Here is a 14,078-nt window from a genome sequence, read left to right as displayed (position 1 = left end):
CTGACAACGTGAGTCAATGTGAGAAACTCAGAGCTTAACTAAAGACCAAGCCTTCACAATGTGCCTGGGTGCTCCCAGAGAAAGGCTGTATTTCAGTGATTTATTATTTAGTTACAGCTTCCTGTTGCCCAGCAAAATCCATCATAATTGCATTCTCTCCTCCCTCCCCTTTCCCTTTGAGTCAAGGTGACCGTACAGACCTTTCCACAACTCTTTCCTGGTGAAATATGCCCTTGGGCTGGAAGATTCCAATTATATCCTTTGGTGAAATGTTATCTATTGGAGAAACATTAAAATAAACTGGAAGAAATGAGGACCATCTGTGACCTCAAACTTTCTTTTTCCCAGATGCCCTCTTCTGTGAGAGTGGGAATTTTGGCATCTACCTGGGTCACTTCCCAGTGACCCAACCAGTCTCTGCTAGTGTCCCTTTTTTCTAACGTCTGTCATGCTTTCAGGTGGGCCTTGTGCTCCTCCTGAAACCTGCAGGCCTATCATCATACCTCAAAGCCAATAAAAAGAATCTGTCTTTTCTGCTTTATTCACAGCTTCTCTTCTGGATGCTTTTGGCTTCTTTTTCCCAATCTGTCTCTCAACCTAATGCCCAGTACTGCCTCTCAAAGATTCGCCTCGGACATCTTTTATTCAAGTAGCCAAGAAATCATGATCATTTGCCATGTTAGGCACTGGGCTAGTGGGTACACGAGGGCAAGCAAAACAGATATGGTCCCCGTCCTCCTGGGCTGCTTAACCTTGGTCAAGGGAGTTAACCTCTCTGTGGCTCAGTTTCCCCATCTATATAAAAGGGGTAGGTAACAATAGTACCAGCCTCACCCAGTCGCTGTGAAGATTAGATGAGTTAATGTGATCTTAAAAGGGGCCCTTATTGGGGCTGGCCCCGTGGCCGAGTGGTTAAGTTCACGCGCTCTGCTGCAGGCAGCCCAGTGTTTCGTTGGTTCGAATCCTGGGCGCGGACATGGCACTGCTCATCAAATCACGCTGAGGCAGCATCCCAAATGCCACAACTAGGTGGACCCACAACAAAGAATATACAACTATGTAATGGCAGGGGTCTTTGGGGAGAAAAAGGAAAAAAATAAAATCTTTAAAAAAAAAAAAAGGGGGCCCTTATTAAAGGGGGCCCAGCACAGAGAGAGCATCCAATGCATGTTAGCTGTTATTGTTATCGTTATGATTGTTGTCTAGAACAACAGACATTTACTAAATAACCATAAAAGCAAATGAAAGATTCCAAGCAGCTCTAGCACCCTCCTGTGCTAGGAGGGTGTCTGATGGGGGAATGCAACCTGGCCAGGGAGATCAGAGAAGACTTTCTCGAGGAAGAGCCCCTGGCGCTAGATCTGAGGGAAGAGTACAAAGTGGGAGGCGCAGAAGGGAGAGGAAGGCGTCTAGACAGAAGAAATAGCCCATGCGCAGGTCTTGAGGCAGGAAAGCACATGATGGGTTCGAAGGACTCCAGGAAGGCACGTGAAGGGAACAGAGAATATGCTGCAAATCGAGACTAGGGAGTCAGGGAGGGTCAGAGCAGGCAGAGCCTTTGAGAGCATTTTAAGTTTTCTTTATCACAATAATACTGGAAATCACTCCAAGATTAAGGGGCAGAGGTGACGTGATCAGAGTTACATGTTGGAAAAAAATGCTGTCTTTTCCTAATTTTTTCCAGTATTGATCTTAGAAGCCCTCCTCAGCTACCCCTTCTATTTTCCCAAGGACATTATGTATGACTGTGCAGGTTGGGCACTGCACTATTTCAGAGATGGGAGGGAGACATCACTCACATACACCTAGAATTGTGCAGTGTCCACTGTGCACATCCACATGCTGGGGCCTTGCATTTGCTCCCTTGGATTGAATTTCCCCCTGAAGCTCCAGGTAACATCCTAACTCTCAAAACTCCCTGCTTTTGAAGATCCATATGGCCTGCATGGTTGACAGTTTTGTCTTATCCCTACCAAAGACACATACGGCCTCTGCTGCAGTTTTTTGAATACATGGCACTCATCCACAATTCCGATGCATAAGATTTTGGAAGCCATGACTTTGCCTAGCATAATGATTGGCCCACATAATAAACACTCAAAACTCATCAATTAAACACATGTTTTGAATAACTAAATACATGACAATAATTTGTTAGAGAGCACCTTCCCTCTCTGGAGAGGCTATGAGTAATTCTAGTTGAACCCAGACCCCATCATATCTTATAGCCATGAGGGCCCTGGTAAGAAACGCTATACAACATGCAGTCCAAGATCTTTTTAGGAGCTACTTCCAGAGATGTAGGCAAGCTTACTGATGTTATGGCGCTCAGCGATCAGCAACAGTGGGAGGACACTACCACCCACCTCACTCTCAGGGTTTCAACACTCCACAAGAAACATTGACTTCAACCCAACTTTCTTGCTATCCTCCTCAATTCCTCTCCTCCCTACCAAGTGCTAGAATTTAGATCTCTTTTCATAAGGGAAAACCTCTCTGATGTCCTACCCTATATCCTTTCATACTCCAGTGTTAATTCTCAGATCCGAGTCCTCTGGGCTCAAACTACACTTAATTCAAGCTGTGCCTTCTTGGAGAATCAGAGTGAAAGTCCCTTTTATCTTAAGTGCCTAGTTCTCACAAATCAAAATCAACTTGGCTTTCAGGCTATTGTTACAGCCGTGGACTCTCAAGACCCTTAAAAGTCAAAGATAACAATGACATCTTTGTTCTAGGCTGTATCTACCCTCCTCCTAAAGTAAAGAATGCTATTGATTTGGATGGGGAGAGAGAGAGAGGAAGGATACTAGAAATATCTGGGCATTCTTAGAAGTGAAAATATATCCATTTAAAAAATATCATCTTGCTACATTTATAAGGCTGAGAGGTGCTAGTCAATAGGGAAAGACAAGGAGCTATGCGACTCTACACTGACCTCCCCTTCCAGTGAGCACATTTGGCTTCGTAAGAAGTATGATACAAGTAATTATGTTTAAGCTTTCTTACTAAAAATCCCTCTTTAGCCATCCTTCTTTTAAGAGAGATGGTCAGCCGTCACCTTGGCTGAATTAGAATGTTCTTGGAACTTTTCAGCAAAAAGTTTTACAAGAAGTCTCTTGAATTACTTTTAGAGTTGGCTGACTCCTCCAAGATGTTTAGATTTTACTTATTTATTTTGTGGATAGTAACTTTTTCCTGGTGTGCTGGGAGTGTGTGATGCAGATGGCCTCAAAGTAAGCCAGAGAAATTATGGGCAAGGAAAATAACTTACACGATTATTCTTAACCCTGCCACATGGGTAATGATAGACACCTTCTGGACTCCAGTCTATTTTGAAAGGAAATGAGTCCTATTCACTAGATGTAGGGAACAAGGAAGAGAGAACTGAACTCACTCACTCCTATCCATCTGCAATTTCCACCCCCGGCCAAGGGGAAGAGAGTCTCAGTTTGGATTGGAGGTAGTGGGCCTTGGAGAGAAACTGAATGAAGCTTCTTGGACCAAAGCCTCAGCAGGCTATGGTCTCAGTGGGCCACAGTGTTAGCCCACTGAGATTATCCCAGCAATTCATAGTTCACAAAAGCTCCACACTTGTCCATCTCCCCCAAGGTTGTTATATTAGACAGTGAGACTTATTTCTCACTCATTAATTAGCTCTTAAGACTCACTCCTTAGAAGTAGATGCCTAATTACTATTGGCTCAACTACGTTATTTTACTGAGGGAGACAAAGTTTAACAATTCCAGGAATTAACACCTTAATAGACTCTCTCCTTAATCTCTGCAGGGCTTTTGTGTGTGGAAAGCAACATGTACTAGTGTTTGTATTTTGTCCAATGCTCAATTCATTAGATTTATATATCTAATAAAGGACACTTTGAAAGCCTTTTTTCTTAAGCATCTAGTAATTGACTACAAGTTTGATTAATTGAATTCCCTTATACAGTTTAAACTGCAATTATGAATTTAGTATGGCTAATTCTTCTGAAAGCTTTCAATGCCTTAAAGAACACACAAAACAAACAAAAGCACAATGATTTCAAAATTGTTTAAAACTCTTTCACCAAAAAAAAGGCCTTTAAAAATGCTAAAATCATGGATTTAATCTTTTTTTTTTTTTTTTGACTACTTCTCCTTTTCAGCGGTTTCAACTTCTGTGGCTTCCTAGGGTTTCAATAATCCTATCAGACACCATTTAAGATAACCAATGTCTAGCTTTCAATCTAAAATTACCAAACATGCTAAAACATGAGAACTAACCAAAGGGCAAAAGAAAATATATACAAAAAAAAAGACTATAAGAGATCCAAGTGTTGGAGTTATAAGACACAACTTTAAAATAATTGTGATTAATGTATTCAAAACATTAAATATGATGGAGAAGAACTGACATACTCAGTAACAAATTAAGGGCTCAATAGATGAGTATGAACCATTAGTTTTATTAGTATTTTATTAAAATTAGTAGGGTCAGCTATAAGTTTCTTTATCTGACAAATGAGTGAGTTTGTAGTTAGCTCTCAATTTCAAGCTGTTGGCCAATTTATAATTTTGTAATACATTATTGGGCTTTCTTTTTAAATATTTAATGTTTATGTCTATGACTATGCTAATCAACTACTGGGCTCTTTCTCTTCTTGGTTAACATATGACACCACGAATACCAATCAATCTTTCCTGTTTGGGGTACCAACTTTTTCCATTCCTTTTTGACTTACTAAGTTTATTCATTTTTTTCTTGTTTACACAGATAAAACAGAATATATTTCTATACTCAGATAATCTTATTCAACTGAGTATAGAAAACATCCATATGCATTCATGCTTTCTTACTCATTAAAATCAATAAAAATTAAACACAAATGTATGTTGATCCTTCTTTTGTATTACGCTTTCCTTTTTGTACATTTTAGAATAACTTTCTCTTTTAACCATCACCATAAGTCATGGCTTTCTACAAACCCAACTGGTTTCAATTGGCTATTATTATTATCATCATCAATAATAACAATATGTTATGCCCATTTAAATCACCTCTTTTTTATTAATTTCTCTGGTATTCTCAGAAACATTCTTGTTTCTTGGTAACCACAGTATGTTCCAGAAGTATCCTTACTTTCTCTTACTCTCAGACAGTGGTTTTCAACCATGGGAACGTTTGCCTCCCTAAGGGATATTTGGCAATGTCTGGAGACATGTTAGGTTGTCACAATTGAGCAGGAGCACATAGCTGGGGGTGGGGGTGGGATGTGCAGGAGGAGGGTGGCAGTGGCACTACTGACTACTGGTAGAAGTAAGGATACTGTTCTCCTTTCCTCATCCTTCAAGGAAGGATAATTACAAAGAGAACTTTCAGAACTCTCAGAAAACTCTTGCTACGATAGTCTTTCCACAGAAAAATACTACCAATAGCGAGATCTTCTAGGTTGGCAGAGAGCTTCTTGGTTAGTAAAGTAGCCAGTTTAAAATATAACAGTAGCTATGATCTTTACAGTAAATAATGGGACGTAGGAGCTGAACAATTAGGGGCTGACCTAGAAGAACACCAAAAATACCCTCTCTCAGACTAGATTTGTGAAATCAACTTTGGATATTTCTTCAAGAAAAATGTTGTATATTAACAAACTCTTGCCATTCAGATCCTGATAAAAGAAAGATGGCATTTCCCTGCCTTCTGAAATGCACACCCTAACTGGAGATCAAGAGGAGATTGAAAGTCTTAATCTGTGATGCGCTCATCTTTTAAAACAACCAGTAAACTCAATTTCCACCCTAAATAAGTTGCCTGTCTTTCTCAATGTGCACAAACACATACAGTCACAGGTGTACACATTTTTCCCCATGTCTCTCTGTCACACACACGTGCACACACTCCACTTACTTTCCCAGTCTTTAAAGTTTTTGAGTCAAACATTTTATAGAACATGCATGTATTTTAGTCTTCTCGAGGTAAAGAACAAAGTCAGATTCTAATTCACTATTGAAAACATTTCAAGCCAATTAACCAAGTCACTGTTACAGTCTGGAGCTCTCCCCTAAAAGGATGAGTGGGACAGAATAAGCCCCCAGTGGGCATCAGTATTGTTCCCATGGGTGGTAGGTTACAAGTTGACGTATGAAGACTATATTCCTTTTCTTCCCTCAGATTTTCGTTTTTTCATCAGAAAACTGAAACAAATCTTTATCAGCTGCATCTTCAGCATATGAGATAGAGGAAATAATGACTGCAGATGAAAATTATCAGGCAACCTGCAGTAGATAAACATGATGTTCCATATTCACCTACACCTCCAGGACCAAGATGACTTTTAAATTATAGCCCCAGAATGATAAAAAATATTAAGGGCAGAAAATAAATCTAAGCTACTCTTTGTCAGTCATATCATGCCAGTACGTACTCAGTAATGGCTGTTTACACAGGAAACAAACCTCAATTCAATTTGTTTGTTAGGTATTAGATAATTAGGATGAGAGGAGCAGACTCATTTTAGAAGGTCATCAACTCCAACTAGAAAGGAGAGTGAATAAAGTAATTATAGAGTAATAAATTTATGAAGTAATTTATAGTATAATTATGTGTCATGGAAGATGATGTCAAACCATTTGATAGATAGATAGTCTCATGGTATCCTTATAACAACCATATAAGGTAAGTTTTAGTGTCCACACTTTAAAGATGGAAAACCAAAACTAAAGAGAGTTGGAATGACTTCACCCAGAGCTTGAATTCAAACCTACATCACTGTGACTCTAAAGCCATGATCCTTTACTGTCCTTTACTCAGGGAGCCCACAGTAGAATTCTCAATACGAGAAATTAGCATAAGGAGAAGTATATATTCTGGAAAAGACGTGTGTACCCCAAAATGGATTTAAACACGTGAAATAGGCATAGGAGCCTATGCTAAAAAGAGAATGCTTCCAAATAGAAACAAGGTTGGCAAACGCCACCTCACTTCATTTACATAATTGAATCTTGGATATTAGTTTTAATCAAATGAATAGAAAGAGTAAAATAATAGATTTCATATAAAATTAATGATAAGCTTTAAGTTGTAGAGATAATATAATTGGATATAAATTGGACTAGTTCATAATTTTAATTGAATAGGTTTCATAAAACCAAGTACGATGGTGACATTTGTGAGAAAAGACACTTTCAGTTTTAGATTTTAGTAATAGCGTGTATCTATGCCAACATTTTCCACATTGTACTCCATGGGCCATAACTCTTAAAACAAAAAATGGACTCCAGGATTCAAACCATTTGGAGAAACACTGATTTAACAACACAGGGGTTTTCTTTATTGCATATATGCAAATTCAATCTCCAAAAAGGATACAGGTATGCTGGGATGCCCAAACTTCCTTGTCCATGGGATGCTAGTTTCATAGGTCCGGAGGAGGACATGTTTTCCATAGGAAAGAATTTGAGAAATGCTTGCCCACATAGCTGTTGACTAAGAAAAAAGTTTGACAGGAGTTAAGAATATACAAGTTGAGAAGAACATTGCATTGCTAACTACCTTCATAAGTTGTCATGTCTTACTTTATTCTTTCACCTTTGGGCCTGAGAAAAACTGGATAGTCTTCAAGAGCCATTAACATGAGATTCTCATTTTCCTCAGTCTCCGTAACTCAGCTACTTTAACCTTCATTAGGATTAAAGCATCCAAACTCAGGACAATTGACCTCATAATTATGTATGGCTTAATGTTTCCTTTTCCCCTCAAATTAAAAGCAGGAGCCCGTTTCTTCTACCTGATTTCGTTTTAACAATTTCCTATTGACCTTTGGGGAGCTGTGAGGAAATCACGGGGAAAGGACCTTAAAGCTCAGTTGGCGTAGGTGTAGATTTAAATCTTTTCATCTTGATGGATTTGGGGGATGTTCTGTGCATTTGATTTTAGTTCATAGACTGCCCCAAAATGTCCAATAAATGATTTGGGGTAACTTTTAAAGTGGGCAGATAGAACAGTTCTGAGGACGTGCATGATGACATATGGAAAGATGGAATTTTACCTTCAGACTTCCCTCATCATAACCTTGAAGGGACTCTGTCCTCTGTTAAGGGTTTTGCCAAGTCTCAGAGGGCAGTTGGGACTTGTTTTCTGTGTTACACAGGCAAGATAACGAGTCAAATTTCAGAGTGGAAGTGCCGTAAAATTGGGAAGGGGGCTATAGAACAGCAGAGAAATGCCACTTCCTGGAAATTCTGCAGGTCATCTAGCATGTTGATTCTGATTGTGGAATGGAAAACAACTGATGAGAGAACTGACACTGACTGAGGACCTACTGTGTACTAGGCACGCTATCCCAACTGTTTTTGCAAAATTGCAATTTTAATCTGCATCACAAGCCTGCAATGGAAATGTCATTGACCTCATTTTAGATCCAGGAAGGCAAAGTAATTACCTGAGTCACAAAGCTGCAAGTGGCGGAGCCAGGAGTCTGTCCCTAATTTGTTTGATTCCGAAGTCCATGTTCTTCTGATATGCTGGTTGGTCTTAACCCTAGTTCCACTTTATTATTTATGACATTAGGAAGAGTTCATTGAGCAGCTCCGCCCTTACTGGAGGCCGTAAGAAGGGACATGACTTGAAAAATAGAACTACTCATTTTCTAAAAGAACGGAACATTCAAAAGTCATTAACTTCACCTCAGCCTTGGTACCCACCAAAAGCAGCACCTAAGGCCTAAATATTTAACAAAATTATTCAGTGGACATGTCATGTCTCTAGAAGTTGTGGATTCAGTAATGAAATTAAATAGCACCCCCCCCCCCAAGAGGTCACAGTATAATGGGAAGACACAGGCAAGCCTCCTTGTCCCCCAAAACACCAATAGAGCCTAATTTGTAGTAATTTAGAGCCAAATAGAGTTTGATTTTTTCCTTTTTGCTTGACATATTTGATTGACATAGTAATAAGCACAAATGTGAAGTGTAAAGCTTGATAAACTTTTACATCTGTTTACACTTGTGTAACGACCACTTAAATTGAGATATAGATCATTTCCAGCCCTCCGGAAGGTTCCCTCATGCCCCTCCCAATCAACACCATTCCCAAAAGTAACCTCTGGTCTTATTTCTATCGCTAGAGATTATTTTGCTTATTCTTAAACTTCATGTAATGGAATCACACAATAAGTGCTTTTCTGAATCTGGCTTCATTTACTCAACATTATATTGGTGACAGTCATCCATATTGTTGCATACAGCAGTGGTTTGACCTTTCTCATTTCTGCGTAGTGTGTCAAGGTACCACAATTCATTTATCCAAGATACTGCCCATGAACATTTGAGTCATTTCCCATTTGGGGCTGTTACGTACGAATAAAGATGGTATGAATCTGACACACGTCTTTTACTGGAATTGCTGAGCCATAGAATGGGAATATATTGAGCTTTCACATGCCTCCAAGCAATATTCCAAGAATATTTGTACGAAGTCATTTTACCAGTGCGCACTCCTACCAGCAACGTCTGAGAGAGTTCCAATCGCTCCACATCCTCATGGACATTCGGTGTAGCTAGTCCTTTTGACTGTAGCCATTCACGTGGGTAGGCAGTGGTATCTTTTGTGGTTTAAATTTGCATTTCCCTGTGGAGTAATGATGTCAGCACCTTTTCATAAGCATATTAGCTGCTTGGATTTCCTTTTTTGTGGAGTGTCTCAGAAGTCCTTCGAAACAAGTTTGATGCAGCTTGTGACAAGTCAGCTTGATTTCCAACTTCACATTGCATAAGATTTACTGAAAGTCACTTTTCTTCTCTCCAGTCCTTCCCCACCCTCAAACCCTCCCCCTCCCCTCAGCCCCCTCCACACACACATGCCCCCTCCCCACACTCTGTGAAGAACTTGTATCAGCTAGAGATGGGAAACTATATTTTAGGCTCAACAGGAAAACCCAATTTCATTTAGAAAACTGAAATAGATGATGACACTTCAAAAGGGTTCATCTCTGCCTGCTTGTTTTTTGCTGAATACCCATTTCACATCTCTATTACAGCTCTGTGATTTACCATCCTGGCATACAGAACCCAGTGGATTCTCCATCTCACAGTGCACTAGAAATACGGCGTTACACATATTTAAAAAAACTAAATCACCATGAGCCCTGCAAAAAAATAGCCCAAGTATTGATTTAAACATGTCTTTTTGCAACATGCCTCCCTGCACGCTCTGGGGAACATAAAGTGACCCATAAATATTCTGGAAGGACCACTCATTTTCTACTCTTCTGTCACCCGGAGCCGCAGGCCCATTCTGTGCCATGTGCTCCCAAGATTTCAAATCAACAGGCAGGCTGGCGAAGAGAAGAAAGCTTGGGTCTGAGCGATTGCTGCAGGGCTTCTGCTGACCGACCGTGCTGTCTGATCTCCCTTCGGGCTATTTCTAAGAATAACAAGCAATGGTTTCTCTTCATATCACCCTTCTCCCACAATGGAGAGCTCAAACGGGTTCTAGTATTAACTCATTAATTCCACAACAGCCTTCTGAGGAAAGGAAGAGTTTGCTACCCCAGTTTCTGAGAAGGATTTTAGGGCCTGGGGTGTAGACGTGTTCCAGGTCACGCAGAAACACAGACTGAGAGTGGCTTCATGAAATCCGTTACATGACAAGCTGCAGAGCTATTGTGGAGCCGGAAGGACTCAGAGAGTAGAAACCACTTATTTTCAGATGGAGAAGCTCAGACCCAAAGAGCTTGGGGGCTGCCCAATGTCACACGGAGAAGGAATTGAGGGTCCCACCCAAGATCACATAGAGACTTAGTGACGGGAATAGGATGAGACCTAGGTTTTCTGACTTTCAATCCAACGATCCAAGAGATTAAACAACAAGAACATGAACAAAAGGGAGATGAGGAAGAAAAAGTAAACTATTATCATCCTTCAGATTCCAAGATAGTTAAAACAAAGTTTAGCTCAAGATTTTGGAGGAACTTTTGGAGGAACTGGTAGGTCAAACAAGAATAAGTAGTGGATTAGAACTCAGATCTGACTGATGCCAAGTCCACACTGAACCACTCCTTCTCGACCCGTAAGTAAATATGTGAAGTGCCTTATGATGCTCTACGAAAGTACTTAGCAATTTTCTTTAAACGATTCTAGAAAACTGGACAAGTGGTTTAAGAGCAAAGTGAAAAAGAAAACCTTTTTCTTTCCATTTCATATTCTTTTTACTGTTTGAATATTTGTTAACCCTTGTGTACATATTACTGTAATTGTTTCAAAAAAAAGAGAAGTGGTTGACATATCTTAAGGATTTTCCTGAACTACAAAATATAATTTAATTAAAAGAAAAAGAAAAAACTAATTCTTTTCCTCACTCAACTTTTGTGCTCCCAGTAGAGCATTATTTTATCTTCTTTGGAGAATACCCAGTGTCCCCTCACTCCATTTTCTCTGACTATATTTCTCATATATCCTCTGGATCTGTTACATGATAACTGCAGCTAAAAATGTGTTTGCTGCTGCCCACTCCCAATTTATTATTTTTGTATGCTCTCACTCCATACAGTATCTGTATTATGAAGAGTTTGCATAGGCCTTGATAGTCCTTGCTCACTCAAAAGACATTGATTGATCACCTACTACATGCCAGGCACCTCATGACCCTGCCAACCAGCAAGACTGACATTTGAGCAACGCGTACCATATAGTCGGGGGAACACATAATTAAGGCAGCTAAGATAAGCTTTGAGGACACAGAAGAAAGTAAAATGAGTCTGTGGAGAGAGTCAGGAAAATATTCATAGAGGAAGTGACATTTGACCTAGGTCTTGAAGGGTGAAATGGACTTTTCCAGGAGTCAAAGAGAAAACGAGTTAGTCTAAGCATGTTCAAAGACAAGAGGCATGAAGAATGACATAGAGACGTGTGCTCACCAGGATTCTCAAGGGCTGTTCCCAAAAAGAAAAAAGGCAGTCAACATGGGAAACCAGAAAACACAAGCCAGGTGGCTGTGGGAAAGGGGAGGCCATAAGAGCAGCGAGTAGTGTGGAAGCAGAAGCAGAAAGGAAGGAGAAACCAGCGTGTGGGAAAGACTGAGGAGAGAGAAAGAATGAGAGGAACTGTAGGACATTTTCTGTATCATGGCCTGGATAAACACCTGCACCATCCTCAAAAAGGAAAATCTGCTATCATGTCCGGGGATACATGTTTCAGTGATAAAACTATGTAACTGTCACTCAAGGACATGGTTAGTGTACAAGTGGGAGAGTGGGTGCTTTGGGGAGGATGAGGCCAGGGCACGTGAGGGCCTCTGGGGAGGTCAGCAATGCTCTCTTTCTTGACCTGGCCAGTAGTTGCAAGGGTGTTTGCCACATAAAGAATTCATTAAGTAGTTGGTTTGTTTTGTAGTTTCAATATTTACCTTTCTTTTACAATGTGAAAGATGACTAATATCTGGATTATAGACATGTCTCATTTCTCAAGGCCTCTGGATGGATTGCGGGAGGGTGGAGGGTGGAGGCAGCCTCCAGGTGGCTCAGCCATACCCTAGTCACACATGAAAGAACACAGAGTACTCAGGGAACATTCTGAAGGTCATGTTCAGACAGGAGAGGGAGTAGGCGGCTGTAAGGAGAGCCAGACTTGTGACAGATGAGGGAGAGAGGCAAGTGGGGAACTTCACAGAGACCCCACGGGAAGTGGGGCTCCTCCCAAACATGGTCCTCATTTCCACAACTTCCATCCAGCAGTCAGCATGCCCCTTGCTAAGGGACAGGTTAATGAAAGCAACATCGATCTGGGCAAAGGGAGAACTCCAAGCCCTCGCCACTCCGGTGTGGAGCGACTCAAGGGGACCTCTTGCAACAAAGGACTGATCCTCTTGGAAAAAAGAAACAGAAGAACAGAGCAACCCTATCTGAGCTTCAGCGGTGGCTGGGACAGGGTGTTCATTCCAGCTTTCTGGCTCAGCACCCTTCAAATGTTTGTCCCCTGGAAGAAAGTATAGGTCTCTAATGGCCTGGGGAGGGAAGTACACACAGGGCCCTGTGCTGAGACCAAGGAGGCATTTGTGTACCTCAGCCCCACTTCTCCCAGGAATTTATCACACAGGCAGCCCCAAGGGCAGCTGCTGGATTCAGAGCATCTTTACCACTCTGCTGAGGTCACCCGCCATTTTCTCTCCTTCATCTTGACCCCTGCAGTGTCAACACCACAGTGGAGTCAAAACAGTGCTTATGTTTGAAGATCAAACTGAGCTGGATCAAACAAGACCAGGGCTTTGCTACTTACAATCTCTGTGGCCTAGAGTAAGTTATTTAATCTCTCTGGTCCTCCTCTGTAAATTGAGGATGGTAACACCTCACTCGGAGGGTTGGTGCGTGGACTAAATGAAGCATCTGGCTCAGTGCCCAACACGTAGTGGGCTCTCGGGAGATGGAGGTGTTTTTTGTTATAATCAGGTGGAATTCATAAGCATTTTTTTAACCAGAATGAGACACAACCTCCAGAACAGCTAAAATCAAAATACCAACAGTGCCTAAGGATGGCAAAAATGAGCAAAAAACAGAATTCTCATAAATCCTGGTGGGCGGTGATTTGGTCCAACAACCTTGGGAAGCTGTCCAGCAGAACCAACTAAAGCTGAACATATGTACCCCTATAACTCAGCAATTCCACTCTGAAGTATATTACATACCCAACAGAATACCTACTTGCTCATCCCAAAAGATAAGAATGGTCATAGCAGTATATTTCATAATAGCCAGAGACTGGAAATTACCCAAATATCCATCAGCAGCGAAATGGATCAGTAAATTGCAGTGTCCTGACACAATGGAGTATTACACAGCAATGAGATAAAATAGATTCCTACTTGATTTAACAGCATGAATGAACCACATTAACCAAGTGTTGAGCAAAAGAAGCCAGACACAAAGGAATACATCTAGTATGCATCCATTTATATATATTTCAAAAACAGGCAAAACTCACCTATGGGGTTGATAGTCAGGAAAGTGGTTACTTCTGGGGCAGAGGCAATGGTTGGTGTTTGGGGTGAGGGGACCTTCTAGAGTTCTGCAATATTCTGTTTCTTGATCTGGGTGGTGGTTACTGGGTGGTTTC

The 14,078-nt window shown here is 40.9% G+C and overlaps 2 long non-coding RNA genes across 2 annotated transcripts in view; both read right to left on the bottom strand.

The window, feature by feature from the left end:
* The window catches only part of LOC111768395 (uncharacterized), a 173,117-nt gene that overhangs the window by 140,073 nt on the left and 18,966 nt on the right, over nt 1-14,078 (bottom strand). The window lies entirely within an intron of this gene.
* On the bottom strand, nt 7,281-9,410 carry LOC138918069 (uncharacterized). The gene is made up of 2 exons (XR_011427006.1): nt 8,414-9,410; nt 7,281-7,458 (listed from the first exon to the last, which is right to left on the bottom strand). It is a non-coding gene; the product is annotated as an uncharacterized lncRNA (long non-coding RNA).

The sequence above is a fragment of the Equus caballus genome, chromosome 16 (genome assembly GCF_041296265.1).
Source record: "Equus caballus isolate H_3958 breed thoroughbred chromosome 16, TB-T2T, whole genome shotgun sequence".
Taxonomy (NCBI): domain Eukaryota; kingdom Metazoa; phylum Chordata; class Mammalia; order Perissodactyla; family Equidae; genus Equus; species Equus caballus.
The sequence above is the reverse complement of the archived record's forward strand: the minus strand, read 5'-3'. Positions and strand labels throughout refer to the sequence as shown.